Source organism: Schistocerca americana, chromosome 8 (assembly GCF_021461395.2).
Source record: "Schistocerca americana isolate TAMUIC-IGC-003095 chromosome 8, iqSchAmer2.1, whole genome shotgun sequence".
NCBI lineage: Eukaryota > Metazoa > Arthropoda > Insecta > Orthoptera > Acrididae > Schistocerca > Schistocerca americana.
Genome location: NC_060126.1, coordinates 169933688 through 169955784, shown reverse-complemented (window position 1 = coordinate 169955784; position 22097 = coordinate 169933688).

Below are 22097 nucleotides of genomic sequence, written 5' to 3'. Positions count from 1 at the left end.
CCTGACAGGTACGACAACTTTGCCGATGATATAACACCAAAAAGTCTTGATAAACACCAACATTAAGCATTAAAGAGTGTGTTTTGGTAGAAAGGAAGAAGAAGGAAAGGTCATCTTAAGTTATTTGCCAAACATCTTAGTAATAATTGCAAATTAATACCATGAAAGTTAAGTCCAAAGAAATGTCGATCAGAGATAGCTTTTATGTGGAAGAGAGATGAAAACGCAACGAAGAAATTCAATGCGTCTACAATACTTATTCATGGAAAAAGTAAGTCGGTTTGCTAGCTAAAGTGCTATCAAGTCATACGAGAACAGCTCTTGTCATAGTTGAGCGAACGGAGCGCGACGAGATTGTTTTACTTTCAAGAGTCGTTGTTGCGTGACGTAGACGCACGGATTTTGTGAATTGATATTCAGACTTGAGACTTGAACCGAGATAGTATGCTGACTGTGTCTACCGAGTTGTGGACTTTATTAACGGAAGTAGGCAATATTGGACTCAATATTCATATAGGTGAACTTATAGAAAGGAATGGACAAAGTTTCAAAAGACTATAATACACGTTTAGTCTCGAGTAGGAGACATTGACACGAATACATGAAGAAGACACAATTACGCCGAGGGTTAAAGCTGTCGTAATTGTCATGATACTTGAAACTAACATAACTGCCAGTGCTAATTAACCGTGTGTGCGTGTGGCGTGATGTTTATAAAGTATTTGGCGACAAGGAACAATACAATTCAAAATTGTTAAGGCTTTCGTGGCCACCTGTTGACAAACAAGCTTCACTTGACAATGCCAGCCACTCGTGCTGACGAAACGTCAGAAAAATCATTAGATGAACGTCGGCCGAAGAACCCGAGACAGAAGCCAATAGACAGTTTGTCAACAAGTGGCCACGAAAGCCTTCACAATTTTGTATTACGCCTCTACGGGGAGGAGATTTGCAGATTGTACCGACGCCTTGGCCAACGACGGAAGAAGAAAGCGCGACTGATGTCCTCTCTCGCCTTTCTGTCGCGGTGCCGAGATGAATGTGCTACACCGAAGTTCTTGAGATGCAAGCGCCTATTCACCACCGCCCAAGCACATCGTATCTACGACAGAATTGAACGAGCTTTTCTTCGTGAGCGAATACATACAACACGGAGAGACTTGGCAAGAACGGATCAGGAACTTCTGTACATTTTCTATCAACTAAGTAGCAGAATGCATCGAGACGACTGGGACAAGATCGACAGCATCACTCACAGGAGTATGCAGAACGAACTCGAGCGCTGCACCGAGCGGCAAAAGAAAAAGTTTGAAAGATGCCGGAAGCAGACCGACAAGGGAATTCCCTACATGTCGCACACAGTGGTCAACCTCACTGAACGACAATTGACCGAAGAGGAAGTGTCTGTTCTTCAAAAAGGAGGGAATTTCGCTATCATCCCGAGAACTATACCTATGGAGGACATCATTGCCAACACCGAAGCAGCCATTCGGACCCTTCCTTGTGAAAGGGCAGAGGAAATACGCACTGAAACAGCCAGGATACTGCGCCGAGCAAAACAACCAGCTTTCAACCTGAAGAAAGAAGAGGTACAAGCCATTAAGAATCTCAACGCCGACAAGAGTATATTGGTATTGCCTGCCGATAAGGGGAATGCGACCGTCGTAATGAAGACCGAAGATTATGAGCAAAACATCCGAGACCTATTAGATCCGACGACGTACCGAAAACTAAGCGCAGATCCGACGCAGCGTATCACTCGGAATACGAATCGATTAATCAAGGCGTCTTCTCTGCCGGCGGACATACAGAGAAACCTGCGCAACACAGAAGCCCTACCACCTCGGCTGTGTGGATTACCCAAGATCCATAGGAACAACGTTCCACGGAGACCGATCGTTAGCGCTCCTGGCTCACCAACGTATAAACCGGCGAAACACTTGGCCTCTCTGCTCCAGCCACACGTTGGGAAGACCGACACATACATTAAGGACTCAGGACATTTCATTGAGAAGCTGAAGAAACTGAAACTTGCGCCAAACGACATCCTGGTCAGTTGTGATGTTGTTTCGTTATTTACAAAAGTGCCACTCAGTGACGCTCTGGAGCACATCGGTTCCATGTTCCCGCAAGACATCAAAAAGCTCTTCCATGCATGTCTCACCACGAGCTATTTCACGTGGAATGGCGATTTCTGTGAACAGCTGGAAGGCGTCGCCATGGGTAGTCCTGTCAGTCCAGTGGTGGCCAACTTCTTCATGGAACAATTCGAAGCACAGGCACTGGACTCGGCGATTTGCAAACCTAAGGTGTGATACAGGTACGTCGATGATACTTTCGTGGTGTGGAGCCATGGTGAAGAACAGCTCGGTGAATTCCTGAGACACTTGAACAGCCTCCATGCCAACATAACATTTACCATGGAAGTAGAAAAGGACAAGAAACTGCCATTTCTAGATGTGCTGGTCACAAGGGACGGCGAAAACCTGGGACACAGCGTGTATCGAAAACCGACACACACGGACCCATACCTGCACAAACTGTCAAACCACCACCCGAGCCAGAAAAGAGGCATGATTAGTACGCTCGTAACGAGAGCAGGACGAATATGTGAGCCTCAACACCTCAAACGAGAAATGCAACACCTGGAAACTGTTCTGAGGAGCAATGGGTACTCCACAAATTACATTAGAAGTGTAACAGAGCCAAACACTCGGCGAAGTAAGGAACCAGAAAAAGAAATGTCGGGTACGGCCTTTCTGCCATACATTCCCAGAGTGACGGACAGAATCGGCCGTATATTGCGCAAACACGGCGTAAAGACGATTTTCAAACCGACAAGGAAGATCAAAGAGTGTCTTAGATCGGCGAAGGAGAAAAGAGACCCACTTGCAATGTCGGGAATATACCGTATACCATGCACATGCGGAAAATTTTATGTCGGAATGACTGAACGATCAATTAACACCAGGATCAAAGAGCATAAGCGACATTGCAGGTTGGGGCAGGTGGAGAAATCGGCCGTGGCAGAGCACGCACTGAAAGAGACCGACCACGTAATAAAATTCGCCGACACGGAAGTTCTGACTGTAGAGAAGCACTATCACACGCGCTTGTTCAGAGAAGCTGTAGAAATCCAAAAACACGCGAACAGTTTCAACAAGAAAGAGGAAAGCCTTAAGGTAAACGGATCCTGGCTTCCCGTACTGTAGCGAACGACCGTCGCAGGTAGCAAGAGGAGAACCGCACCGGAAATGACCGCGGAGAAGCCCTCGGACTTTGGCGCGCCAGGTACATATAGTCTGCGGCCGCGAGCTCGCCTCCAGTTCACCACCGGCAATGGAGGGTGAAGCTTTGACAAAGCCAGCCATTCGGGCTGGCGAAACGTCAGAAAAATCATTAGATGAACGTCGGCCGAAAAACGCGAGACGGAAGCCAGTAGGCAGTTTGTCAACAAGAAAATTGTTCATCAAAAGAGGAAATTCAACGTGTCGCCTCCATCATTCTATGAATATCTGGTAATTGCTCATCAAAAGTTAATGAACAGTGACTATTTAACTCGGAAGTAAATTCGTGGATTGTTAATTGTGACAAGGAAGGTTTGGACATACGTAATATTACGACGCAAGATAATTAAGACATTGTGAAAAGGTACCTGTGAATCTCGAGCCATATAGCGCGAACAATTTTACTTAGCAACTAACAAACAACTACCAATACGATCTGGAATTGAACTGTTTCCTCGCTTTTGGTGATGTGGACGATGCGCATGAGGAAAGATTCATCAATTACTGCACTAAAGTGTTAACCGGGCTCATAATAATTCAATTTCAAACCATAAGAGACAATCAGAGTGCGCAGTTCGCATTAATAAGGAAACTGTGCGGACTCGTAATAAAAACTTTAATCATTACGCGAGGAACGATTTATTAAGAGCATTTTCAGATCTTGTCTCTCGTTAACCGACTGCACCTATCGAGCTGTAGCAGTAACAGCTCTACGGCGTCGACAGCACCAGCACGGGAAATTTCGAAATAACGTCATTTCCATGAATAAATTCATAAAACTAGTAATTTATTAACGAAAGTGAATGTATTCAGTATACCATTATTCAGTATGTCTTTACAATCAAAATGTCCAAAAGTGTCTCTTTACTTTTTAGAGATGACATCGGAAAGATGTGCTCCTATTCGGCGTTCACACTGTAACAGCCTGTTATGAAAACTCTGGAATGCGCAGCGTAGCAAGTCTTGGGGAATGGCAGTGATTTCGTTCTCAATGTTCTCCTTCAGTTCATGGATTGTTGCAGGACGTGTATGGTACACCTTGCCCTTAAGATATCCCCACAGGAAGAAGTCGCACACACTAAGATCAGGGGATCTCGCAGGCCATGCAGTCACCGTTACGTGAAATAATGCGTCTTCCAAACAATTGACGAACTGCTGCCATCGATTGTCGAGCAGTGTATGACGTGGCTCCGTCCTACTGAAACCAGATGTTTTCGACGTTAATGTTTGAAGCATTTCAACATATCGAGCGGATGTTACTGTCACTGCACTACCATCCTCACGTTCAAAAAAATAAGGGCCGATAACACAATGACATGATACAGCACACCATATTGTGATCTTGGCGCTATGTAGTGGTCGCTGGTGAGACTCACAAGGATTGTCCTGTGCCCAATAACGAAAATTCTGTTTGTTCACGAATCTGTTCAGGTGGAAATGGGCTTCGTCTGATATCCATAAGTTACCAAGGAAATGCGCGTCCTCGTTGATTTTAGCCAATGTCTGGCTACTAAACTCCATACGTGACGCTGGGTCTCGTTCATGTAAGTGTTGCACAATCTGCAACTTATAGGGATGGAAGTCTAATTCGTGGAGTATTCTTTGTAAGCTTCGTCGCTTAATCCCTAGCGAAGATGCATGCTGTCGAACGGAGCGGCGAGGACTTCTCTCGATTGCAGCTCTAGCAGCTGCAATGTTCTCTGTGGTACATACCGTTGGAATGCCACCTGGAGGTTTATTTTTCAAGGCAGATCCTGTTTCTTCGAAATTACGCACCCACGTTGTAATCGCATGCACAGATGGGATACGTCCATGACGTCCAAGCTGATAATGCTGTCGAAATGTTCTCTGCGCGGCAGTCGCACTATCACCATTTTTGTAAAACGCTCTCACAGCTACTGCACGTTCCGCACCAGTCCAATTCTCCATGATTACTAAATGCCAATGCGTTCACATCAATTGTGCAAAGTTTCGAACATCTCCCGGCGCTACAGTGCTGCCAACTGTAACGTTCATAATTTCCCGTTCCCCTGCGCCACCCTTTATTAACTTTTCCCTGATCTCAGTCGGCAATTTGGCATTTAAGAGCTTCAGAATATATTTGTGCGACATTGATTCATCCAAATACGGTGTTTTGTTTATGTGTTTTTCGAAGTGTGTTCTTAAACTTTCTTGCCTGAAGTGAAACTGCTTGGGATTAAACATATATCTTCACAAATGTTCCTACAGGGAGCAGAAAGACAAATTGAACTAATTACACGACGTACAGAGGTATTAAAGCAATCATTCTTCCCGAGTTTCACAGGCGAAGGACTCTAAGAAACCCTATCATTGGCTAAAGAGGAGTACCGCTTGCCATGCACTTCCCAGTGCTTTGCTGAGTATAGCTGCCGGTACATTCTCTGTTTACCGGCGAACACTTTCGTTTTCCTTGGGGTCTGACACACAGCACTGCTTCCAGCACACAAGGAGGCTGCCACATCCGTCAACTGATTTTCGTCATTCGTAATTGTGCACTAAAATAGAAGAAATACGTTTTCAGAATACTGGTGCTCTCCTTCCGTAAGCACCCAACACGTTCTCTCATCACATCGACCACTTATTTCTCGGGGGTCCAGAAGCAGCAGAGGTGATACGAGACGTGGAGTGCGTGCGTACAGAGGATCAAGTCATTTCGATGGTCAAAGTGACTACGTGGTCCACAATGCTAGAGGCAATACTTTATTCAGTACTTATTGGTCGAATGTTCAGCGGTGCGAAAACAAAACTTCCTGAGACTTACACAATGGGTCTTTCTCCGAATTTTCACAGAGAAAAGGAGAATGCGAAATGGACAAATGGGGTATTAAACTGATAAGCGTGAGGCTTAAGTTTTGCAACAAGTATGTCGTTGCCTTAAATCAGTCACCATAATTTAAAAAAAAAGGAATTATGGATTTGAGGACTAATTACACAGTCAATTTTTGTGCGACTTTATATTTGGTCTGCAGTTACATATTCATGACATTTAACTGTCAATGTGATTTCGATTCTATAAAGTACTAAATTTAGGCCGCTAGGAGAACAGAAGGCGCTGTAAAAGAAAATGAGGTGCCAACTAGAATTTATTTTTTAACAAAACTTGAAAAAAAGCAGTTAAATGTTTTGTGAAATGATTTGTCTGAAAGTAAGAAACAAAATGGATCAGAGAAATATTTGATACATATTTGAATGATGCTCTGAATCACTTTCAAACTAATCACTTCACGAAACATATGAACGATATTTCACTCCAAATTTTTTACTGTGTTCCAGAAGCTGTAATTCTATAGTGAACGTTCGAAACTTTAATGGATATTATTGTAATTAGCTTTTCGACTTAATCATCAGCTTTTGATACGCCTGATACCAGCATCTACAGCCTGCCACTTACTTATGAGACCCGCATGCAATCAATGATTTGCGTTCCCGCCGTACTACTGGTTACAACCTATGGTTTGGTCTGCGAAGAGTTTCTCAGAAATGCTCCAGCCACACTTCATCGCCGACTTTTACTGCCGCTGTTGTCGTAATTCAGGCAATGAAAAGTGACAATAATGAAGAACTGAAAGCGCTGATGTAGCTCTCAGCACAGAGAGATGCTTTTTAGTAGTCGTCGTTTGAAGTCTTCGTTGACGACACCGTGCTAAACCTGATTGCTGAGCGCTGGAAGGTAAAATGAAAGGAGGTGTGTGAATTATGAATTATTCGTTTTTATTAAAGCGAAGCGTAGGCTGCAACATCTAATGACGGGGATGGGGGCGTATGCTTAAAAAAAATTGTACACGTATATAGTAATACTGGCTGTGCAACGGTACCTTGAACATGAGTAGGACTAAATCACGTTATTCGAGTTGCATTCAATTCATACAAGGCTCGTGTAAAATATATATATATATATATATATATATATATATATATATATATATATATATATATCTGTTCCGTTGAATCGGCTTAGTAAAGCAGTTAATGTTGATGGTACACGCAACAGATAAATTTCATGTTAGCAGTCCAGGTCAGTGGTATGTGGCAACGCATGGAATCGTCTAATATTTATTACGATAAACTAAGTTCATTCCTTTTTAAAATATTCATTACGTCGGTGATCAGTTACACCAGTGCGAAAGAATGAGGTTTCGATTACAACATCAATAAAAGCTGGGATTCGGTAGTCAAAAATAAATGTCGTTTATTTGCACTTAAGACACAATGTTGCCGCGAGTATTCACAAAGGATCGCCGGGAATGCTTTGCAAGACTATACAGCTCTTGCAGTTTGATTCGAAAGGCTACAGGCGACTGTAATGTTTACTACACCCTGACAGCAGTCACTTGAACTTGTAAGCTCCCAGTAGTCTACTTTGCCCTGCGTCTACTAAATTAATTCTGCCCTCTGACAATGGTTGTTGTCTCTAGCCTGCATTGTTAGTTATCACTTCTATCAGAATCTTAAATAGAGCTTGAATGCCGAAATAATGTAATGTAATGGTGGTCATGTCATTATTGTAGTCAAGTATTGATGTGTCATTAATACAGGAACACAACATTAATGTTTTATAAGAAAACGGAAAAGTTCATTGATCATAAAATAGGACAAAAACCACAAGTTAAGCGAGTTGACAAATAAATGATCAATTGTTGGCAGCACAAATAGAAATAATAAATAATTCGGAGTCTACTGGTTGGCGTTTGGTTGACAGAGACTAAGATCTGCTTAATCTGTTTACTCTGGCTCGAATCATGGATAATGTAGTCTGAAATTATCTAACGCTGAATAGACTTTGATGGATATATTCTACCCAGAAGTAATATTACATTGCCCGCCCGGTTAGCCGTGCGGTCTAACGCACGGCTTTCCGGGCGAGAAGGAGCGCCTGGTCCCCGGCACGAATCCGCCCGGCGAACTTGTGTCGAGGTCTGGTGAGCCGGCCAGTCTGTCAGTCTGTGGATGGTTTTTAGGTGGTTTTCCATCTGCCACGGCGAATACGGGCTGGTTCCCCTTATTCCGCCTCACCTACACAATGTCGGCGATTGCTGCGCAAATAAGTTCTCCAGGTACGCGCAAACCACCATTACTCTACCATGCAAGCGTAGGGGTTACACTCGTCTGGTGTGAGATGTTCCCTAAGAGGAAAGGGGGGGGGGGGGGTTCACTGTGGGCCGAACCGCACTATAACCCTGGGTTGTATGTGGGGGAACGGCCGAGGTGGCCGAGCGGTTCTAGGCGCTACAGTCTGGAACCGCTCGACCGCTACGGTTGCAGGTTCGAATCCTGCCTCGGGCATGGATGTGTGTGATGTCCTTAGGTTAGTTAGGTTTAAGTAATTCTAAGTTCTAGGGGATTGATGACCTCAGAAGTTAAGTCCATTAGTGCTCAGAGCCATTTTTCTATGTGTGGCGGCGGAGGGGTGAAGTGGACTGCAGTAGTCGCCTTGGAGTTGTGGACCACTGCGGCTGCGGTGGGGCCGCCGGTTGACATACAATACATACAATACAATACTACGTTGGAGCAGCTGAGAACAAGTAGTGAACTGTGATTCTGTTTGCTCTAACAAGCCGGAGCAGCGATTCTTAGCGCTGTATCAGGCGACGCTCATGATGCAATAACCTGCAGTGTAGCGATGAATGGCGCCAGTAATTCGTTTTCGCGGCGCATAATATGTGAAGTCGCGGGCTGGCGATTTGTTAGACGGATCGAAATTACACTCTGATGGAGCCAAAAATATCTCAGCAGAATGCAGCGTGTTGCACTCTCGTTCGCCGATCATACCAAGGACTAGTTTGACTCACGCACGTGGCAGGAGTTTAACCATCATCGTGGCAGAACTGATACAAATCAGGTTGTCCTCGGCACAGCGAGTTGTTTAAGATGACTGAGGTCTAAACTGTTTGTAAAGCTAAGACTCCACCATAGGCTTCCCAGGCAAGAACAGTACCAGTGCAAAGTTACGTTCAGGACGAGTGTCACAATTACAACCTACTCATAACAGATTCAAGACCAGAGTCTCCTCTCCAGACCAGAGTCTGAATGAAAAAGAGCTCGTTTTTCCACTCCTCCCTTTTGATCAAACCTCTGTAAACTTGAAAAGAGTTTTAACGCAACCAGTCTAACAAGGGTTTCGTGCAAATTACAAAATTCCAACAGCGCCATGTCTTCCATCTCGCTCGTCTGCTCTACCCTCAAGCCAGCCCTATCCAAATAATATCCTTCTACCTGCTGGAGAAACAGCCAGTCGCTGATTCGTAAATTCCCACACAAAGAGAAGAAGAGAAGAAGGCAGTATGCTCCCGAATTGTTTTTCTGACAGCACTTTATGCAGCGTGTTTTGAGTTTCCATTTAGGCCTAAAGTGAACAACATATTTATTACAGAGATAAATTACTGGACGGGTCGAAAGTTACTGCCAGTCCGACCAGGGATCTCAGCTTAACTAAGAGAAGTGCTTTTCTGTTCCAACAGAGACCATTTCAGAGCCGTCATAAATGTTGCATTCCACCCTAAAATTCTTCTGAAGTCTTGAGGCTTCCCAGAAAAGTTGGCAGAGGGACGAAACCATCTGATGGCTCCGCTGATAGCGTCCAGTCAAAGGTGAACATGGAAACTCGATGATTTGTACGGGCGCTGTCCCTTTACACAGCAGGTGAACTGTCTTGGCCAGTTGATCTAATTCTCTCCTTTGTTCCTGTCTCTGCAGTGGCCAGAAATCTCAGTTAGGTAGATGCAGGTAGGTAGTTTCTCGCCTCTTCAGCTGAAACCATTGTCTTTAGTAGTGGTAACTTCTGCCGCCGAATGTATCACGATGACCAACATAATATGTAGGTAGAAGGCACCATATTAAGACTCGTTCGAGCTTTTCAAGTGATTGTTTCCAACTACAGTGTCCTCATACACCTCGGTCTGCATCACAGGGCCCTGTAATGCTGAGAAAGCACCCAATGGCCCATGCAATGCAATGCTGTGTCGAGCCGGCCTTGTATATCAGTGGAGTTGCATCGTCTTCAGGATGCCGGCAGTTGACTCGGCGGTCTGCGTCCCTGCCGACTCAGCACCGCTCGATGTGAGCCGCAGACAGTCAGCTGCATGCTTTTCGCCAGCGTGGCTGAGATCCCAGCGTTAACAAGCGCCCGCAGTCCGGCGTCCGAATCTGTGGCCCTCGCCTCAGGATGCTTCCGGCATGTGTTGGAAAACAGGACGACTGCCCGTGGTAGCGAGCCGTGGAGTGGCCTGCCGCTGGCTGGCTATAGACACCGCATTGTTCTCAGAGGGTCGAACCAGCGACCCACTGCGGACTGGAACGCTGGCGCCTCATCTGCTGCTGTGTGTAGCTGGTGGTGTGACATGCTCCGCCATCCAGGAGAGCTGCCACACTTCAATAAATCTCGTTAGAATCCCGCACCTATTTATACGCGGCTGTGTGGCTCTGTTTTGCCATATGCGCCGCTTCGCATTATGTTCTAATAATAGGCTAGGTTTGCCAGTGGGCCCCTTTTGCCTGTGACCTGCGACATATAAAACCACTACATATACTCTTTCGCCGGCCGAAGTGGCCGTGCGGTTAAAGGCGCTGCAGTCTGGAACCGTAAGACCGCTACGGTCGCAGGTTCGAATCCTGCCTCGGGCATGGATGTTTGTGATGTCCTTAGGTTAGTTAGGTTTAACTAGTTCTAAGTTCTAGGGGACTAATGACCTCAGCAGTTGAGTCCCATAGTGCTCAGAGCCATTTGAACCATTTTTATACTCTTTCATCAATTTGACGGCCCTGTGGCCTCTATTCTACTTCTCAGCTGTTGGTATGCATAACTCACTGCAATCCGGCCCGACCTGGCTGTAACTTGTGCTCAGAATATTGCGCAAAACTAACTTCCTCTATCGTAGATGGTGGTGCCGCTACAGTCTGCACACAAGTGTTAGAAATTCTAGGGATCGGCATTCTGTTCCGGGTTAAGTGCTTTGAAATGTTCCTCTCCCTAATAGTTGCAAGTAGCTTCCAAGACTCAAACGTTCTCTGCAAGATTTACTGGTAAATAACCTTCCTGCCTGCTTGTCGTCAACTGAGGAAATACTATTCGAAGGAGGGCTACCATAACGATCCCGCATATATTAACAATTTACATGCTCCCATCAGTGCTTGCTCATACTGGACGGCCGGGGTGGCCGTGAAGTTCTAGGCGCTACAGTCTGGAATCGCGTGACCGCTACGGTCCCAGGTTCGAATCCTGCCTCAGGCATGGTTGTGTGTGATGTCCTTAGGTTAGTTAGGTTTAAGTAGTTCTAAGTTCTAGGGGACTGATGGCCACATCAATTAAGTCCCATAGTGCTCAGAGCTATTTTTTGCTCATACTGATAACTTCCTGTCGTCTCACAAAAATGATGTCTAGGGTGCAATAACAATATTAAAGAGTGGCCTTGAAAACGAAAATAAGTGACAGAGTGGCTCGTCCCCTCTCATTGCCCCTCACCTGCAGTAGATTTCCGCATGTGTAGTGTCTCACTTCAAAATATTATATTGTGACATGTAACAGAGGAATTCATGAAATAGCACTGAGTTCTCGCAATGATAATACAACTGTTAGAGGCGACTTTGCCAAACAAAACCGCACATGAAAAAACAATCCTAATTTTACCCGATTCACTTAGGGGGTCGCTCACTCACACAAAAAATGGTTCAAATGGCTCTGAGCACAGTGGGACTTAACTTCTGAGGTCATCAGTCCCCTAGAACGTAGAACTACTTAAACCTAACTCACCTATGGACATAACACACATCCATGCCCGAGGCAGGATTCGAACCTGCGACCGTAGCGGTCGCGCGTCTTCAGACTGTAGCGCCTAGAGCCGCTCGGCCACCCCAGCCGGCACTCACACAAAGCTTAATGCCTGCATGAAGAACATAATATGTACATTGCTGGCAGTTGTTTGCTGTTACCTTTCTTGCATCTGAATATACATTGCTTGCTAAGCAGTAAAATACCATACGTAATGTCAATGTGGCCTATTAACACAAATTTCTTAGTGCTAAAGCAAGTGAGGGACGTCATGCTCACACATGGTCCGTGTATCTGTTGTTAATAACAACTGAATATAACAGCTCCTGCGGAGGAGAGCAATGCACACAAACATACTTGTTTGTTTGCCTTCTCTGATTCTGGATATGGCAACCATTACGAGTCAGTGTCCCGGGCCTGTGTTATGAAGTAGCCACTAGCCAGGGCTGGCACTGCCTGGGGAACGGGGGACTTGCGTGACCGGCCCTCTCCACGTGACAGGACGCTAAAAGGGGAGGGCCGACACGGGCAGAATCTCTAGTCAGTGGTGCACTGCAATACACCACCAGCAGTTACTCTTAATATTAATTGCTGTTTAAGGTTTATGGGCCTCCGGGGATTGTATTATATAACGTACAAATGGCAATCTGGCGAATGGACACAGCTAGTTAACAGTTCCCCACATCTGCCAATGATTACGACTCTGGTGCTAGTGGACCTCGGTGTAGTCCCTGAACATGTAACGATACTTCGTCTATATGATTACTCTGCAGTTCACATTTAAATGTTAGCAGAGGGTACAAAGAACGATTTCAGACTCTCAGACTGGAGTCAGGAACTGACAACTTAAACGTTGTTTTCATTATCATACAACATACAATTGTAAAGAATGTTATCCCACAGCCACCCATTTCGAAAGTTAAGGTCCCATCGCTTGATTGTCTAGACTCAACTCATCTTACAAAACACACTTAAAAATGCATATAAGAAAATGTAATTGCGACCCCCTGTCCCTCTAGTTTATTTCATCATATTACAGCCCCTAATTATATTTTCATCCCGTCCCTACAATTACAAGAAAATGAGTGTTTTTCTCCCACGCACTTTTCACTTTATTGAAGTAAGATCGAAAAACAGTTTTTTAATATAGTTTTTTGGATTTTATTTATTGTAATTTCTGCTTGGTCTCTCGCCTACATCAGGAAATGCCGTCTGCTAGCACATCTTCGGTTCCTCTCTTCATTTGACTCTGGTACCTATAGCCTAATTTGTTGCTGCTTTGCCGAAGTATGTCTTTTTTACGTTTTACACAGCATACGTTTTCGACAAGCACTGTTTACTGTTTATTTTTATGCTTCTAAGTGTGCATTGTGTTTTGTAGTGTTTTTCTTTGACCTACACTTTTTTGAAGTCAATTATATGTGTGGTATTCTATTTAATTACGTTACTGTGTATTTATATACTGTATAGGAGTAATGATGAAATGGTAATGGAGTATTTTTATTTTGTGGGGTGAAGAATTGGGGGAAGGGCAAACAAAGATGAGTGGATATAATTGCATACTACAGTGATGGAGAGTGAGTTGAAGGAAAAGCAAGAAGTAGAATGAAACTGGAGGGAGAGGTGACGGACTGGGTGGAAGAGGATGAAGAATGGAAAGGCTCTTTTCTGTTTTATGTGATTTTTATTCAATTACTTTATATAGTGTCTTGTTCCCAGTATTTATTTGTTCATTAAGCAAGAGTTTATTTTGTGTGAACGCTTTGTGTATGCAGAAATTTCTTGGAAAGGGAGGACGTGTCTGTCGCTACTGATTGTTATGATGTTCATAACTTTTTTAATGTTACTTAGATTGTGGTATTCCTGTTTTGGATGATGTCGATTGGTCTGTACAGTGCTTGAGTGCTCTGACGTATTCTTTATATCTTGTGTCAAATGTTCTGCCAGTCATTACAATGCTTATTTTTTCACATTCTCTGCATTTGAGCAGATAGATACCATATTGTTGGTAGCTGTCTGATTTCAGTTTTTGGATGTGCTTTTGTATTTAGTTATGTGTTTTGTAAGCAATGTTTATGCGTTGTTTTTGAATATGCGACCTATATTATACGTGGATTTGTTATAGAACTTCATTGTATGCCATTCTTTTTGTAGTAGTGCGCGTTGTGTGTGTTGGTGTGGTTTGGTTATGCATTTTAATTATCTGTGACTTTTTTCTGTTTAATTTGTCTACCATTGTTTCTTTATGTCTATTTTTAATGCTGTTTGTTTCATAATGGCCACCTCTTTTCGAAAATCAGAAGTTTTTAGGCGGATCCTGTTCAGTCTGTCTAACACATATTTGACTGCAACTGGTTTCTGATTGTGGTGTGGATGGCGGTTGCATTTAAGATAGCATCAATTTTGTTAGTTTTCTGCATATGTCAAATGCGTGTTTGTTATTTTCTTTTTTGATGGTTATGTCTACAAGGTTGAGTGTGTTTCCTTGTTCTTCTTCTATTTGTGCACTTTATGTTTTTGTGGACAGCATTTATGTCTTTGTGTAGTTGCTGTATACTATTTTTAGATTCACCTACCTTGCACATTATGCAATCCACTTACCTGTAGCAGTGGATTATGTAGCTTTTCTTTGTTGTTTTGTCTTCAAATATTAATATTTCTATATGATTCAAGAAAATGTTGGCTAATGTTCCTGAAATGAGTGAACCCATGGATAAATCTTCTACTTGTAGGTAGTATTCTTGATTTAATTCACAATGATTTTGTTGTGTTATTGATTGTGAGAATTTTATTGTTTCATCTGTGTGTTCACGCAACAGCTAATTGCGTGTTTTCATGTACCTCCATTTTTTTCGTAGTTTCATTGACAAGGATGCAACTGTACATGCTTTCTACATCGAAAAAGAGCAATGTTGTGATACCAGGCATTTTAATGTCGCTTATGTCCTCTACTAGCTGAAAGGTATTTCTCATTGTTCTATCATTACTAAAGTTCATCTGCATTTGTTTTGCTAGTAGATATGTGGAAGCTGCTCTGATGTTAATTCTCAGACAGAGAAGGAAATTTTCTTTATAGACCTTTGGTTGATATCTCATGTCAAGGGGTCAAGGACTGTTTTATACAAGCCTCTGTTTGTCTGCACATGTATACTTTATGTTTTTAGTGTGTTTTAACATGTGTTAGAAATCGGTTAGCTGGGTTTGATTTTAACTTTCTTACGTTGTTTTTGCTGATGTATCCTCTTGTTTTTTCTACGTACTCTTTTGTTTTCATGAGCAAAACACTATTACCTCTGCCATATTTTGTTATAATGATGATTTTTCCCTGCAGTTTTTTTGTGTTTTTTAATTTTCTTTCACCACAATTTATTTTGAATTGATTGTTTTCTTTGTTGGTATGTTTTCAATTTGTTCTTTCGTTAATAACCTTGTTAGCCCTGAATTTACATTACTGCTATCATTTTGTCTTCTACTATGAGAATCTATTCGGCTTCTGTAATGATGTCTTCTATTTGTTGCTCATTTACTGCTGAGTCAACATTGTGTTTTAAACCCTTTTCTCAGAGCTGTTGTTCGTTTTCATTTAGTATTATATCTGTAAGATTGATCATCCTTAGATAGAAGTGGTGTGTGTGAATTTGTTTTTTGTTATGGTGTTTTGGGTGGTGCAATTTGAGATTTTGCACTTTTCTTATAATGCATTAGTCGCATTTTGTTTATTACTCTTCATGTGCAGCATTCGATTTTTCCGTGATGGGAGCGAAAATAGCAGAATTATTTAATTTTTGTGCTATCTGAAGGTGAATTTCGTGTAGTTCTTAGTTTAATGTCTGTTTTTTCGTATGCAGTGGTGACATAATTTCGTGTTTCAGCCAGGCATTTTTATCAGCCTATCTGACGAGTTAGCTGCTTCTGAACTGTTTTTTGATCTTTACATTTGTGTATTTTGATATAAGATCATTACGTTTACACTGATTATTAAAGCTGATGGTTTCAACAGATTTATACAGGTTAAAATGAATCTCCTTGAGATAGACGCTAACTGGCAATGCTTGAAAAGGCGTCATTAAATTCTTCAGTTACGTGGCCGTATTGTTCGTTGTAGCTTTGTAGCTCCTGAGACTATTTTCGTTCCGTTATTACGATTGCAATAAAATAAACTTTTTTCTCACAAGACAAGTTTCGCTTTATTGAGGTACAGCATCATCAGTGGTATGTAATTAAAGTATGTTCACCAATGTGTTCGTTATCACTAGCAATGCCACCGATCACGTCTGCATAACTTTCAGACTGCGTAACTGTGGATAACACTCTTTAAATATGCGTGTTGTTTAACAAACAGCTGTCACGCCATTTCTTTTAAATTCCACTGCCGAAGAGAGCGAGGGCAAAGTGGCCGTCTAGATCTTTTCGAGTGAGATCTGATTTTTCATGTTTTATAATGACCTTCATTTCTTCCTATATGGATGAGACACAACAAATATTCCGGTCTTCGGAGGAATTTCGCGAAAAAAATCTCTCCGTCAAGAAAAATTCCTTTGTTTTAATGATTGCTACCTTAAGTCGCTTATCACTGTCTCCAGTGTTTCGAGATAATACTAAATGAGCTGCCCTTTTTTGAAATATTTAGATCCCATCCGTCAATGTGGTGAGGTTCCCATACTGAGCAGCAATGCTCGAGAAGGACACAGACAAATGTTGTGGAGGCAGCCCCTGAGATATGCTGGTATTTATAGTCCTGTTGCTGCAGTATATGCTTGTCACGGTGATACTTTACTAATTTTCGCTCGTCATACAGGGTAAACATTAATAAAACCGACAAACTACAGGAACAGATTCCTGACTGGAAATGGAAGAAAACAGGTCCTGTGACCATGCGACCGGAAACGCATTGCTACCACGTAGAACGCGCTGACGCATGCTAGATCCTCTAGATATCCTTCCGTGTTGCAGGCTGTGTGATTGGCGCAAGATACTGTAAGCAGCAGAATGGTCCGCTATTCATGTCAGGAACAAGGCGAGATTGTGTGTGCGGCCAGGCAGATGGAAATCATCGAGAGACAGCATGGCTATACCAAAAAAGTACCCTTACCGACACCAACCACATAACACAATATTTTAAGCCCTTTTTTGGCGTTTGTGTGATCAAGAGTCCTTTCAGACAGACGAACATGCAAGGAGGCGACGGACTGTGCGACCATCAGTTTTGGAGGACCGGGTTATACAGGATACGCTACCTCTCAACCCTGATGCTAACAGTACGCTGTGTCAATCACACAGCTTGCAGCACACAAAGAACAAACTGCTCGTGATTAGACTGTCATTCGTCAGCTCCATTTACACAGCTGACGATGCGTTTCCGGACAAACGTTCACAGGATCCTTTTTCTTCAATTTCCACTCAGGAACCCATTCCTGCAGTTCGTCAGTTTCATTAATGTTCAGCCCGTATTTTGCCACTGAACCTCCAGAATGTCAGAGTGGATTCCAGTAAACACCGTCAAAGACTATGAACATGGTTCCGTCTTTCTTCCATGTTTGGCAGAAAATCGATAGTTAAGTACGCAGCTTCGCTGAGAACTGCGATTCGTCCTTACAAACAGAAAGTACAATTAAACACATGCATTTCTAATCCCACAAGATAGAAGAAGATACAGAAATCTAAGTGCAGTTGCTAAATAATACTGCTATAAAATAATCAGGAGCTAAATTTGTCCGGGTGCATGTGATGACAAATTAAGGAATCACGTACAGCTCATACCCATCACTTTTTCGATATGTTTTGATACCAGATGTTTTTTACATAGAATTATCAACAGCGATACCATCGGTTTAATATTCTGGACCCATATTACCTTTTTCTTGTTTTTAAAAGAATGTTTGTAGCTGTGTACCACATGTTTAAATTGCAATATTTACAGTTGCCGAATAAACTGTTATGTTAGCATCAGTAAAAGAACAAGAGATGGTGGATGTGTTGCTGAATACCAACTGTTCTAAATACTAATCATGAAGTGAGAGATCACAACCATCTTGTAGGTTGTGTCACTGATCAAAGCAGATGAGATCTATGGAAAATTAATTCTGACCACAATGAACACTTTTTCTAAACTTACGTGTATTGTCCTCACGGCGGAAACGGCAGCTGGAGGTTTTGGAGCACAGGATTCGTGTCAGTGCAGACTACACGCCACCAGTTACAGGCGATGCCGTAATCCGCGACGGACGTGTCTGAAGCTTCATGTGGTGCAGTGCGTGCTCGTTACGCCACCATAGCAGCGTGGCAGTTGCCAGGCGACGACACGCAACACTGGCAGCTCTGTCCTGCGCCATATGCTAGGAGGTCATCTGCCCACGTATAATCCGATGAACAAACATTAACTCTTCACGTGTGTTAACAATAGACTGAGTGTTTCATTACTACACACCGTAAAACAACTAAAGTAAGCCAAATACAGGCAAAATACAGAGAGATACAGCTAAGCTATTCACCTCAGACATTACCTGAACAGATTAGGATATCGTAAAACAGATTACCATATGTTATCACTATTTTTTAATGAACCTTGCCTCCTCGGAACTTTCGCATGTTGAGGAAATGTTGGATCCCGTACGTACAAATTGTGGCCACACTTGGGTTTATTTCCTTACTTAAATTATGTATCTTTCACCTCCACATATTTCTGGACACATTTTAGTGCCAAACTTCCCCATTATAAAATTTTTATTATTTTTATCAACATATTGGATAATGTCGATCTTGCAGCATGAAAATTACCAATTATGATTTTCAACGTGAATTATCTAATAACAAATTTACAACAAACGTAATATTGTGATGTATCACTTTTGATGAAAACAAAATTTATATCTTGAATTACAATTTTTCTAACTTTACCGTCGATAGTGAAATCGATTTTATAAATAACAGGAAGCTTCCTTTTTCATATTGTCAAAATTTACAATTTTTGTTATTGGTCTTTACGCCTACAAATCTTCACTTAAATAATTACTTTCAGAAAATAAGATAGTTACGTTAATGCTGATTTGGACTATATACTATTCTAGATGGTTCTGAAAGCCAGACTTGTAACATATAATATAGTTTCGTCGCCAAGTGCGTCAGAGTTTGGTCGGATAGCGAGAGAGTAGATTTAGCATGTATTGAGATTGGCACAAGTTGTTCTCTGATCGATTATGTTCTTTGCATGGCTCAAGGATGTTGCACAATGCATACGTGATAGATGTCAAATATGTGATAGTAAATTATGTTTCAAGAGAAATAAAAGAAGAAAATAGAAGCAACGTAATGTTCCAGCGGCTTAATGTTTAACGTGTCAGGACAAAGTCTTTTCAATAGATACACAGAGGAACAGAGAAACGAATCCTGATACTGAGACCATCTTTGTAAGATGAATACAATTTTTCTTCAAATATAATGCATTTTCTGCTACTATACATTTTAACGATACTGAAACTGTAAGAAAATCATTACAATATAATAATTGTGCATCATAACATATTGACGATAAGTAAGGGAGTGCAATACAATTACCACCCAGATAAATAGTGCAAAAGTCTTCATTAAATGGTGTAGAGTCTCTTTTAATAGCTTCATTAAATACAAAGATATCGATTTATTTACTTATTGCTCTTGTAGGCTACCCAGAATAGGACCTTGACGTCTATTACGTCTGAGCTGTAACAACACATACCAAAGCTATTATAAAAACATTCACAGGAATAATAAAAATGATAATAGGTGTCACTAACAATGATAATAGCTGACGCAAATAACAATAATAATAATAATAATAATAATAATAATAATAATAATAATGAGAACAGTAAAAAGCATTAAAAATGATATAAAATATCTTAACACATTTGAATACATTGTTGGTATCATACAATCGGAAGCAATAAAGAAAGGGGAAAAGATTGAAATGGGAGAGACAGTAGCTGTTAGGAAAGAACAGAATTTATGAGTAAAACAAATAACATTGGGGGGAGGGGCGATTGACGAGAGTGCGTTGCAGACCAGCATCTAGGAAAAATGGCTATTGTGATAGAAGTTAGACCATTGTCTTTCAGAGTTTTCAATGAATTTAATTTTTCAGATCTTTTTGAGGAAGATTGTTCCTGATGCAGAAAATTATTTGCTGGAATGACCATATTATGTCACGGTACAAAGAGGATTTTACTTTGTTGAGGACTAGTATTTCTGCTGAGCTGTTCAGAATGTAGTGAAAGAGTTGATGTAAGAGGGGGAAACAGAGTCAGAAGCCAACAGGCTGTTTGTCAACAAGTGGCCATGAAAGGCTTAACAATTTTTAAGGGAGAGCATTGTTTGAGAAGATGATAGGGTAAACATAGAGTCATCGACACGCAGCCATGATAAGTGTTCGTCAGCAGTAGTGATATCGTCGAAATAGCGTATGTCAAAAATGTATGCATACACGGTTCTTTTTCAAAACAAACATAGTTGCTCATGTAGTTGCCACTTCCAGTCTCTGATTCTGTACGTGGTGGCCACAAAATTAACAGTGTAATCAGCGTCTGTGTTATGAAGTAGCCACTGGCTAGAAAATTGACGCTCTCTGGGGCAGAAGGAGCTTGCGTGACCAGCACCGCCCTGCGTCTCCACCTGAAGGGGCGCTAACACGAAACTTGTAACAGGAGGTCCGAGGACGGCAGAATCTCTGCTCAGTGGTACTGCAGTTACTCTTAATACACTGGGGCGACAAAAGTCATAACGTACCTCCTAACATCGTGTCGGATCTCTTTTCGCCCGGAGTAGTGCAAAGACTCGACGCGGCATTGACTCAACAAGTCGTTGAAAGTCCCCTCCATAAATAATTAGCCGTGCTGCCTCTGTAGCCGTCCATAACTGCGAAAGTGTTGCCAGTGCAAGAGTTTATGCTCGAACTCACCTCTCGATATGTCCCATAAATGTTCGACGGCTGACCCAAGTATTCGCTCTAGTTGTCCAAAATGTTCTTGAAACCAACCGCGAACAATTGTGGCCCGGTGACATAGCGCGCTGTCATCCACAAAAATTCCATCGTTCTTTGGCATCAGTGGGTGAAAATGGGTTCCAAGTAGCCGAATATAACCATTTCAAGTCAATGTTCGGTTCTGTTGGACCAGAAGACCGAGTCATTTCCATATAAACACAGCTCACATCATTATGGACCCACCACCGGTTTGCATACTGCCTTGTTGACAACGTGGGCTCACAGTTTTGCCCACATCATTATGCAGCTATCACCAGCTTTCATTGAGCCTTGTTGACATCTTGGACCCACAGCTTCGTGGAGTCTGCGCCACACTCGAACTCTATCATCAGCTCTTACCAACTGAAGTAGGGAATCATCTGATCAGGCCATGTTTTTCCAGTTGTCTAGAGTCCAGCCGATGTGCTTACGACCCCAGCGGAAGCGCTGCAGGCGATGTCGCGCTGTTAGCAAAGGCACTCGCGTCGATCGTCTGCTGCCACAGCCCACTGACGCCAAATTTCGCTGCACTGTCCTATCGGATACGTTCGTCATATGTCCCACATTGATTCTGGGGTTATTTCACACAATGTTGCTTGACTGTTAACGCTGAAAACTCCACGCAGAAGCCGCTGCTCTCTGTAGTTAAGTGAAGGCCGTCGGCCAGTGAATTGTCCATGGTGAGAGGTCATTCCTGAAATGTGGAACTGTCGTCACACTGTAGACCTAGGAATACTGAATGCCCTAACGATTTCCGAAATGTAATGTTCCATGCGTCCAGGTACAATTTCCATTCCGCGTTCAGACTATATTAACTCCCGTCGTGCGGCCGCAGTCACATTGGATACCTTTTCACATGAATCACCAGAGTAAAAATGACAGCTCTACCAATGCTCCGTCCTTTTACACCTTGTGTCCACTATACTACCTCCATCTGCATAAGTGCATGTAGCTGTACCATGCGTTTTGTCACCTCAGTGCATTAAATGGTGTTATAAAGTCATACACCACTTCTGTAGTTTCTGCTGTT